The sequence below is a fragment of the Schistocerca americana genome, chromosome 1 (genome assembly GCF_021461395.2).
Source record: "Schistocerca americana isolate TAMUIC-IGC-003095 chromosome 1, iqSchAmer2.1, whole genome shotgun sequence".
NCBI lineage: Eukaryota > Metazoa > Arthropoda > Insecta > Orthoptera > Acrididae > Schistocerca > Schistocerca americana.
The window spans coordinates 199,379,438-199,390,565 of NC_060119.1; the positions used below are offsets into that span (position 1 = coordinate 199,379,438).

The following is an 11,128-nucleotide window of genomic DNA, read 5'->3' on the forward strand; positions in this document are numbered from 1 at the left end:
CCACCGCGGCCGGCGGACAAAAGTTAGACACCCGTAGAACAATCACTACAACCATCACTTAACACTGGATAATTCCGCCCCTGGACTTGATAATCTCCTGGATTCGGTTAGGAAGTGAGTCCGCAAGGTTGTGCAGGAACGCCGCATTCAGGTTAAGCCAGTCACTCATGATTTGAGCTCGTATTTTCACCGAATTGCGAGGAAGCTGAAGTCAGAGTTTTATCCGCTGCTCCAACACGTCACACAGATTTTCTACTGGGTTCAAGCCAGGTGATTTTGCAAGCCAGTCGAGATGTAATAGGGTGTGGGGTGTTCAGAAAACCAATCACATATTCTTCCAGCCAGATGAACTTAGCTGATTTTACGTGCCTGTGTGAGCAACGGCCTCTTACAAGGTCACCTCAATTTTCTCTCAGTAACAGATGAGGATGGACCTCCAATCACTGCCTGCGGAATTGTTGTCGGGTTTGGAAACATTTTGATTCACAAGGCGTGAAACGCGTCTCCAGTACTTCTCAGTCAGGATCTTTTTGCGACCAAATCCTGACGTTGCCACGTGTCTTACACCATCATTGCTTGAGCCACGTTGAACGTTCTGCTTCGAAACACCAAGAAATCGAGCAAATTCACACATCACATTGCTATGGGCACGGCCACATACGTATGCTCCTTTAGTTACTTTATCGCGTCCTTATATTTACCCATGTTTCCATATAATATCTGCATAAAACATAAATGTCTGAATTACTGCAGCTGGCTTATGCTTGCATAGAGGCAGTGCGCCTGCAGTTGAACATGGGGCTCGATCGTTGTTCCAACTCTAAAGGCGTAACGATTCATCTGTCTGTGTGCGCTCGGGTAGCTAGTTCTTTTGTCCGGTGAGCTTACGTATCTAACCGAGCTTGCATAATTTCGATCGACGACTGTAAAATGAGTACGATAAAAAGCAAGTGAATGAACATAGTGTATAGACACCATTTCTGAAATTAATGTTTCGAACGAAAAATTTATTGTCTGCAAATACAGATATACTGATGCCTAATTTACTGACCAGTATTTAACTTACATGTGTACGGCACGACCGTTCACTGTGTGGATCCGTCCCTTGGTTCGCCGCCACCGGAAGACCCGTCCCCTGCCGACCAGCTGCAGTCCATCCACTCGCCTGGCGCCTGTCTGTCTGGAGACAGACTTGGAGAATCTTCTGATAGTTTCCCTTCTAAATCTTGGTCGTCCCCTAACAAAGTTGTGGAGCTGTACCGAGTCTCATCATCTGTTACGAGTTGCTCTAGAGGTGCATAAAGCGAACCGCCCGAGAGCTCTCCCTCATCGGAACCATCTTCTCCTGAGCTTCCTACCGGAGAAAGGCCACCTGTCCACTCATCTGACAAGCCGTCCAACCCAACCGCACCCTCCCAGTCGCTGTCGCTGCAGTCCACGTCTTCGTCGCCAGTGTCGCTCTCCTGATGGAGCCTCTGGGCTTCCAGGTCTCCCACCGGGACGAACTCGTCTGCACTGTCGCAGCCAGAGTCGCTGGCGCCGTCGTGGCCGTCCAGTAGCTGGTGCTCCCCCGCCCTCCGTATCTCCCTGCGGTGGGCGGCCATCTGCAGCAATCCCAGGCGCTCTCCCTCCAACTGTGCGCTGCGGGACTGCGTCTGCTTACGGATCTGCTCCCTCGTCCACTCCTCCATTACTTCCTATGAAAAGTGACACACGTACCAATTGACCAAAAGAAGATTACCTACATATGGACGGGTGCACTTTAGTTAAAATGCCTTAACTGAATGAAAGTGATATGAAGTTTCAGTGGAATGCTTCTGATACAAAAACACGCAGTATTAAATGCAGCCAACTAGAAAATACGAATTATAAAATGGCTCTGAGCACTACGGGAGTTAACTTCTGAGTTCATCATTCCCCTAGACTTAGAACTACTTAAACCTAACTACCTTAAGGACATCACATACATCCATGCCCGTGGCAGGATTCGAACCTGCAACTGTAGCGGTCGCGCGGTTCCATACTGTAGCGCCTAGAACCGCTCGGCCACCACTGCCGGCTACGAATTATAAGTGAAACCACACACGTCAAATAATCAGTAGAAACTACCTATGTGCACTCGAGCGAATAGTAGCGGCTTCGGTCAAGAATACCATCATAACGACCGGGAGAGCGGTGTGCTGACCCCACGCCCCTCCTATCCGCATCCTCCTCTGCGGTTGACACGGCGGTCGGATGGTCTCGGCGGTAGGCCACTCGTGGCCTGACGACGGAGTGCTAACTACCTATGTGCGCAACTTGACGGTGCGGGACATACACTGCCGGAAAAGAAATTAGTACACTTGGAATGAAGACGTCGATTTTGATCCGATGCAAATGCAACATGGGGGGTAATAGACGCGGTGATTGTGGTTTCAAGGTCATCCGCCAATAGATAGCGTCCTGTCACAGTTACCAGAGCGTCATCTCTCTCTACCAATTAATAGGGAATGCTCGCAACCAGACGGCTCAGTGTGGCGCACACGTGTGAAGCAAGACAACTGTGCCACAGAGAAGCACTCGTAATTCCTATTGCCCACTCAGCGAGTTTGAAACTTTCAAATTATGGCCTACCGAGCAGGGGGTAGTCCTTTCGGAGAACTGCTACACAAGCTGGAAGTTCTGCGTCAGTTGTTGAACGACGCTGATATCAGTGGCCACGTGAACGTTCTCACACCTGTAGACGAGGTTCTGGACGTCCACGCAGCACAGGCGCCCGCCAGGTTCGTCGTATTGTAAGAGCAGTGGCAGATCGGTCAGCTACCACAGCACAGATGAGCGGGCTTGTGATCCCAGACGTGTCAACACGAACAGTTGCGGGCCGATTATCAGTAGTGGAAGTGCAGGCACGCACACTTCTAGCCCGTCTTCAAATGGTTCAAATGGCTCTAATCACTATGGGACTTAACATCTGAGGATATCAGTCCCCTAGACTTAGAACTACTTAAACCTAACTAACCTAAGGACACGCCGGCCGAAGTGGCCGTGCGGTTAAAGGCGCTGCAGTCTGGAACCGCAAGACCGCTACGGTCGCAGGTTCGAATCCTGCCTCGGGCATGGATGTTTGTGATGTCCTTAGGTTAGTTAGGTTTAACTAGTTCTAAGTTCTAGGGGACTAATGACCTCAGCAGTTGAGTCCCATAGTGCTCAGAGCCATTTGAACCATTTTTAACCTAAGGACATCACACACGTCCATGCCCGAGGCAGTATTCGAACCTACGGCCGTAGCAGCCGCGTGGTTCGAGACTGAAATAGCCCGCCTTCCACTCAGTGCACAGCACTGATGTGTATGTCTTGAGTGGTGCCCCCAGAGGATCGTTTGGAAGATGGAATGGCACGCCGTGATCTTCAGTGATGAAAACAGGTTCTCCCTGCACGAAAGTGATGTTCATTACTGTGCACGACGTAGACCCGACTAGCTCTGTTTGGGAGAGTGCACTCGTCCAAGACAAACTGACCCCACTCCACACTTCATGGTTTGGGGAGCGATAAGCTACAACCCTCGTTCATGTTTGTTGTTTGTGGAAGGGACGCTAACCAGCGCTCGGTACACGCAGAATGTTGTTACACCTTTTTTTCCGTTTAGAAGGTGATGTGTTGTTGCAATAGAATAATGTTCGCCCAAACACTGCCCGTGAATCTCTACGTGTTCTGCAAGGTGGGCAGCAACTTGCATAGCCAGCACGTTCTCCAGACATGTCTCCAATCAAGCACGTGCAGGATATGACGGGACAAGAACTGATTCGTGCGACTTGTCGGCCAACTACTCCTACAGAAATACGTGAACAGGTAGAGCACGTGTGGAATAACGTAGTCCAGGACAGTATTCGCCATCTGTACGATCGACTGAATGCTAGACTCAGCGCCTTCATTGCCGCCCGGGGAGGCAACACCACGGACTAATGTGAGTGTTTCAGCATGCTTCGATACTTAGTATCCTGCAGCCGCTTTTGCTACTGATCTGGAAATGTAACCATTTCCTGTACTCGATATGCAGTGTGGCAACAATAAAACTTCAGTGAACTGGAAACCTCTAAAAGTGTGCAACAATTTTTGCCGGCAGTGAATATGACTAATGAATATATGAAAAATACAAAAAGAAGTACAAAAGCCGGCCAGTGTGACCGAGCGGTTCTAGGAGCTTCAGTCTGGAAGCGCGCGACCACTGTGGTCGCAGGTTCGAATCCTGCTTCGGGCATGGATGTGTGTGACGTCCTTAGGTTAGTTAGGTTTAAGTAGTTCTAAGTTCTAGGGGACTGATGACCTCAGATGTTAAGTCCCATAGTGCTCTGAGCCATTTGAACCAGAAAGTACAAAACATATAATTTAGACGTAATAACCTACTGAGATACACTGGCTCCTCGCCAGAAACATCGCGCTTACACTTTGATCTTACTCGACAAAACCCCCGGGATGATTTTATTGCGCTGCCACGCCGAGGCAATCTATATAGACACAATTTACATGGAACTTACGGCGTGAAGCGAATTAGGAGCGAAATTAAAAGGGTCACAGCAACCTCTAATTACAATTTGTAAATAACTATCGTGTTGATATTTTTCCTGTACACCTTTAAACACAAATGAAAGTAGAGATAATGGACGATCAACTAACTACACCGACGGGCATCTTTTACAACATTGACGTTAATGAACGTCAGAGCACGTGCAACCTCAAAAGTTTGAATGAAGAAAGATTTAGATGTAAAATATTCCAGAAAATTGTGAAGTATCATTGGCCAAGTCATTTCGTAATAAAATGGATACATAAATAGAAATTTACAAAAAAATATCTAGGGCACCGACAGTCATCAGAACGTTGGTGAGGTTACGTCAAAATTGTATGAAAATAACGAAAAAATTTCTATCAGATTGTCTGGGAGAAATGTTAGTGACGAGAACGTACAACATAATAGGTTACAGTAGTATAAACATACAGAGCAACACGACACGTACGAGATTACAGCTTGGAGATCGTACGAAGCCATCCTGCCTGCGTTATTTACAGACATTTAGTCAATGGCTATCCATAAGTGTAACTTTTAGGTTGGGAATAATTATGTTAATTGTAATACCCGCCTTCTCCTCCCCGCCTATGACTTCTCCTCTTGCAACACACAGTCATTTCTTCACAATAGACTGTTGCACATCATTTCATTTCTTTTCACAAACTGTAATTGACAGGGTAATATTGCTGCTTAATATGTTCAAATGTGTAAATTACTTACTTATCAACAGAAGTAGAATGTGACGACAGATTTGTGTCAGCCAATTGCAATTAATCATCTCAAATCATACGCAATACATGCAAGAATTAATTCACAATATTTAAGAGTTAGTACACTGGATAATTATATTGAATTTTATCTGGTGTGTAAACGATCCCAACATGACCATTTTGCTGCTTTATTACTTCTGACAAACTAAGATGTGTCATTAGAGCACCGAAGTACAGTCATTTGTGAGACGTTAAATGCAAATGTGGAAGTTTTTCACTGATGCGGAAGACAAACACTTCGTGGCGGAATAAATGAGGTATTCATTTTTAATAGTTTTTAATAGGTTTTTCTCTAGATAAATTGAGTAAAATGTAGTGCCCAGAAAACGTAGTCCTTAATAGTCAGTAAATTAGTTAGTTACTTGCTCCACAGATGAAGTTCACGTTAAAAGTTGTGATGTTGATTGTGTCAACAGAACAAACACAGAACACGTATATGCAACTTACAACAAAAAAATAAATGAAAGTTCATATTTACATGTTGGTCATTTACATGCTTTTTAATGATTAACTACGTCTACTCAAGAATTCCCGTGCGCAACGGAAGGATGTCAAGTAGAAACATCTTTAATGGTTCAAATGGCTCTGAGCACTATGGCACTTCACTTTCGAGGTCATCAGACTCCTAGAACTTAGAACTACTTACACCTAACTAACCCAAGGACATCACACACATCCATGCCCGAGGCAGGATTTGAACCTGCGGCCGTAGCGGTTGCACGGTTCCAGACTGTAGCGCCTAGAACTGCTCAGAAACATCTTTAATCCACATTTTAAAACAGCATGGGTAGAAAGGAGTTGCAGCTCCAAAATCAGTTAGCAGGAGAAAAAAAGAACATTGGGACTGAACACACTGTATAACCAACATAAAAATGGCGAGTACACAATACTGAGTGGAGGAGGAAGGGTTCCACTTATAAGAAGAAGAATACATTGGCTTGCCCCTAAGCAAGCACTTCAGAAAACTACTGTTCGTTCATGGAATGAAAAACTGATGCGATAATAGCGAAAACACGATTATATTTGGGAAATTCGGTACGAAAGTGTAAACAGTGGTACTAGAAATCACCAACGTACTGTGCTGTTTGGGAGCAAAAGCCGGCCATTGTTGCCGTGCGGTTCTAGGCGCTTCAGTTTGGAACCGCGTGACCGCTACGGTCGCACGTTCGAATCCTACCTCGGGCATGGATGTGTGTGATGTCCTTAGGTTAGTTAGGTTTAGGTAGTTCTAAGTTCTAGGGGTTTGATGACCTGAGATGTTGAGTCCCATAGTGCTCAGAGCCATTTGAACCATTTGGGAGCAAAAAATATTTCCAAGAATTCTGCTTCTCAACACTATCAAGAGAATATCTGAGACAGTCCGACTGTATGAGAGACCAGAAGCACCTGCTTACCTCAGCTACCTGCCACCTCGCTGCCTTCTGAGCTGCTGCTCTCGTGCGACATCCGCCGTGCCCACAGCCTGAGTGAGGCAGGACTCGACGCGAGTGAAGGACGGGGCGGGGGTGGGGGTAGCACCTTCCACCCCTCCCGCTCATTCCCCTCCTCTACTAACATTCTTATCTTCGGATACTCAACGTTGCTGCCGAACTGCTTCATTTGTATGGTGCTTCATCATGAAAGCAAGAAAACAATTAAACCTCGATTTTTCAGTAAGAGATCTACGATAACATTTGATTCTCTTTTTATTAACTTTCGTTACCTTTCCTCCTGAATGTTTATTATCAAATTTACGTATGTTTTTGTACATTTTAGGTGCCCATTCGCCCATATTTCTGGTCGGTGCACTGTACACCCCTTCTGCTATATCTTTGGAAACTAATATTTTAATCATTTTCACAGGAGGCTGTAAATTGGCAGAACCGTTACCGTTGAATCAATCGAAATGTTTCCCAAATACAGGCCAACCAGTCTGTTTGCTTTATTAGTTTTGTTATCATTTCTAACATTACATTTAGTATTACCGTCTACCAGCGTAATACCAAGTAGTCACTGAAACTGATGCAGCGATGTGAACTATGGTATTTCCAATATAGACGCTTTAGTCTACATCACCTGTTGCACTCAACGCTGTTGAAACACAAAGTGTAATCATTATCCATGGTATATCGGAAAGAACAATTAGATTTAAAAAATGATTCAAACGGCTCTAAGCGTTATGGGACTTAACATCTGAGGTCATCAGTCCCCTAGACATAGAACTACTTAAGCCTAACTAACCTAAGGACATTACACACATCCATGACCGAGGCAGGGTTCGAACCTACGACGGCAGCAGCAGCGCGGTTCCGGACTGAAGCGCCTAGAACCTCTCAGCCACGGCGGCCGGCAATCCGATTTTTTTTAAAAAAAATAAAAACTATTATGTTATTTGAGATATGTGCGTGAACAACGTACTGTTGGAAAGAGCAAACTCTCGAGTTTTACACAGTTGCCGCTAGGTAGCAGCAGTGTGTGCTCACTTCAGTTCCAGTAAACATGGTGCATGGACGACAGAAAGCGTTTTGCGTTCTGCGTTTTGCGCGTTGTGAAGTAAAGGATCTACACTACTGGCCATTAAAATTGCTACACCACGAAGATGACGTGCTACAGACGCGAAATTTAACCGACAGGAAGAAGATGTTATGATATGCAAATGATTAGCGTATCAGAGCATTCACACAAGGTTGGCGCCGGTGGCGACACCTACAACGTGCTGACATGAGGAAATTTTCCAACCGATTTCTCATACACAAACAGCAGTTGACCGGCGTTGCCTGGTGAAACGTTGTTGTGATGCCTCGTGTAAGGAGGAGAAATGCGTACCATCATGTTTCCGACTTTGATAAAGGTCACATCGTAGCCTATCGCGATTGCGGTTCATCGTATCGCGACATTTCTGCTCGCGTTGCTCGAGATCCAATGACTGTTAGCAAAATATGGAATCGGTGGGTTCATGAGGGTAATACGGAACGCCGTGCTGGATCCCAACGGCCTCGTGTCACTAGCAGTCGAGATGACAGGCATCTTATTCGCATGGCTGTAACGGGTCGTGCAGCCACGTCTCGATCACTGAGTCAACAGATGCGGACGTTTGCAAGACAACAACCATATGCACGAACAGTTCGGCGACGTTTGCAGCAGCATGGACTATCAGCTCGGAGACCACGGCTGTGGTTGCCCTTGACGCTGCATCACAGACAGGAGCGCCTGCGATGGTGTACTCAACGACGAACCTGGGTGCGCGAATGGCAAAACGTCATTTTTTTCGGATGAATCGAGGTTCTGTTTACAGCATCATGATGGTTGCATCCGTGTTTGGCGTCATCGCGGTGAACGCACATTGGAAGCGTGTATTCGTCATCGCCATACTGGCATATCCCCCGCCGTGATGGTGTGAGGTGCCATTCATTACTCGTCTCCGTCACCTCTTGTTCGTATTGACGGCACTTAGAACTGTGGACGTTACATTTCAGATGTGTTACGACCCGTGGCTCTACCCTTCATTCGATCCCTGCGAAACCCTACATTTTCGCAGGATAATGCACGACCGCATGTTGCAGGTCCTGTACGGGTCTTTCTGGATACAGCGACTGCTGCCCTGTCCAGCACATTCCCGAGATCTCGCACCAATTTATAACGTCTGGTCAATGGTGGCTAATCAACTGGCTCGTCACGAAACACCAGTCACTACTCTTGATGAACTGTGGTACCGTGTTGATGCTGCATGGGCAGCTGTACCTGTACACGCCATCCAAGCTCTGTTTGACTAAATGCCCGGGTGTATCGAGGCCGTTATTACGGCCAGAGGTTGTTGTTCTGGGTACTGATTTCTCAGGATCTATGGACCCAAATTGCGTGAAAATGTTATCACATGTCAGTTCTAGTATAACACGTTTGTCCACTGAATACGTGTTTATCATCTGCATTTCGTCTTGGTGTTGCAGTTTTAATGGCCGGTAGTGTACTTTCTGTGGATTTCGCTCCGTCGTGCGCTGAGCGCTGCGACCTTTGATAATAGAGGCGCTTTTGAACTTGGGTTTGCATCTCATTGTAGCCCCTGAGGCAGAAAGAGTGAATCAAATATTAGGTGCGTTTTTCTGTAAGTTTAAGAAACACAACAGACACACACAATAAAGACTTTACCCATCAATTATTTATTTTCCATCACTATTTACAACGAGCCGACGGCCTTGTTGCAGTGGTAACACCGGTTCCCGTCAGATCACTGATGTTAAGCGCTGTTGGGCTGGGCTAGCACTTGGATGGGTGACCACCGGGTCTGCCGAGCGCTGTTGGCAAGCGGTGTGCACTCAGCCCTTGTAAGGCAAACAGAGGAGCAACTTGATTGAGAAGTAGCGACTCCGGTTTCGGAAACTGACATACGGCCTAGAGAGCGATATGCTGACCAGATGCCACTCCATATCCGCATCCAGTGACGCCTATGGGCTGAGGATGAAACGGTGGCTGGTCAGTACCGCTGGGCCTTCATGGCCTTTTCTGGAGGAGTTTAGTTTTTATAATGATCTGCCAAAGCTGGGGTAACTTTTAGATTCCGCAACCATAGAAGTCACGTGGTTTTGAGCCGAAGAACTCGTCGAACCATGTTCGGAGAGCATTTTCATCCGGAAAGAATGTTTCTTGAAGACTGTTCGATAGACAGCAGAAAAGGTGAAAATCTGAGGGCGTAAGATCAGGCGAATAAGGTGGATGTGGAATGAATTTTCCAACCCAACTCCTGTATTGCGCTTTTTCTCAGTCTGGCAGAATGCGGGCGTGTGTTATCGTGGATTAACATCATTTCACTCAGTTTTCCTGGTCGTTGTTCAGGACGTCTCAGTTGTCGATAATAAACGTCAGCAGTGCTGGTTACACCTCGTGGAAGCAATTCGGATTTCATCCACCGGCTCTGTTCCATGATATGTACAACATTATCCCTTGCAGACGCGCGCAGGTCTCTATTACTGGGAGACGCTGCTTTTCTTGGACTTAGAGATTCCTTATGTTAGCGTTGTTAGCTTAAAGACACCATATCTCGTCCCCTGTAACGATACAGGATAGGAATTGTCGGTGCTGTTCACGAGCCAATCCGTGATGACCAAGCAGAGTTGCACATTAGGCCACCAGCTGGTATTTGTGATTTTAGCTTAGAGCCTATGGTTCGCATACACCTGATTTTTTAACCTTCCCCACGCATGAAATGTCGCACGATAGTGCAATGATCACAGTTCATCACATTTGCCAGTTCTCGAGTGCAATGACATGAATCATTGTGGATTAATGCGTTTAAACGACCTTCATGAAACCTCACAGGTCTTATGAACGTGGAGAGACACTAACGTCAAAACAATCGTCCTTAAAGCGGGAAAACTATTTTACTGCCGTATCTAACTGTACAATGACATTATCTCCAAACATGACGCAAATGTTTCTTAAGTATTTCGCCGTTGTTACCCATCTATTGAAGTCAAACAGAAGAGCATATTAGAAATGTTCCCATTGTTCAATTTGGAATTTCATTTCCTAAAAATGGTTCAAATGGCTCAAGCGCTATGGGACTTAACATCTGAGGTCATGAGTCCCCTAGACGTAGAACTAATTAAACCTAACTAACCTAAGGATATCACACACATCCATGCCCGAGGCAGGATTCGAACCTGTGACCGTAGCAGCAGTGCGGTTCCGGACTGAAGCGCCTAGAACCGCTCGGCCACAGGGGCCGGCTTCATATTCTACTGTCCATAGCTCCACCCACTATCTCCAAATGACGAAATGACAGTAACTCAACTCAAATAGCAACATTGGACTACAAAATAAATACGACAATCGGTAA

General features: G+C 46.1%; 1 pseudogene; it reads left to right on the forward strand.

The window, feature by feature from the left end:
* The first annotated feature begins 9,478 nt into the window (after nucleotides 1-9,478).
* Nucleotides 9,479-9,596, forward strand: LOC124555337 (annotated as a pseudogene).
* Nucleotides 9,597-11,128: the final 1,532 nt, after the last annotated feature.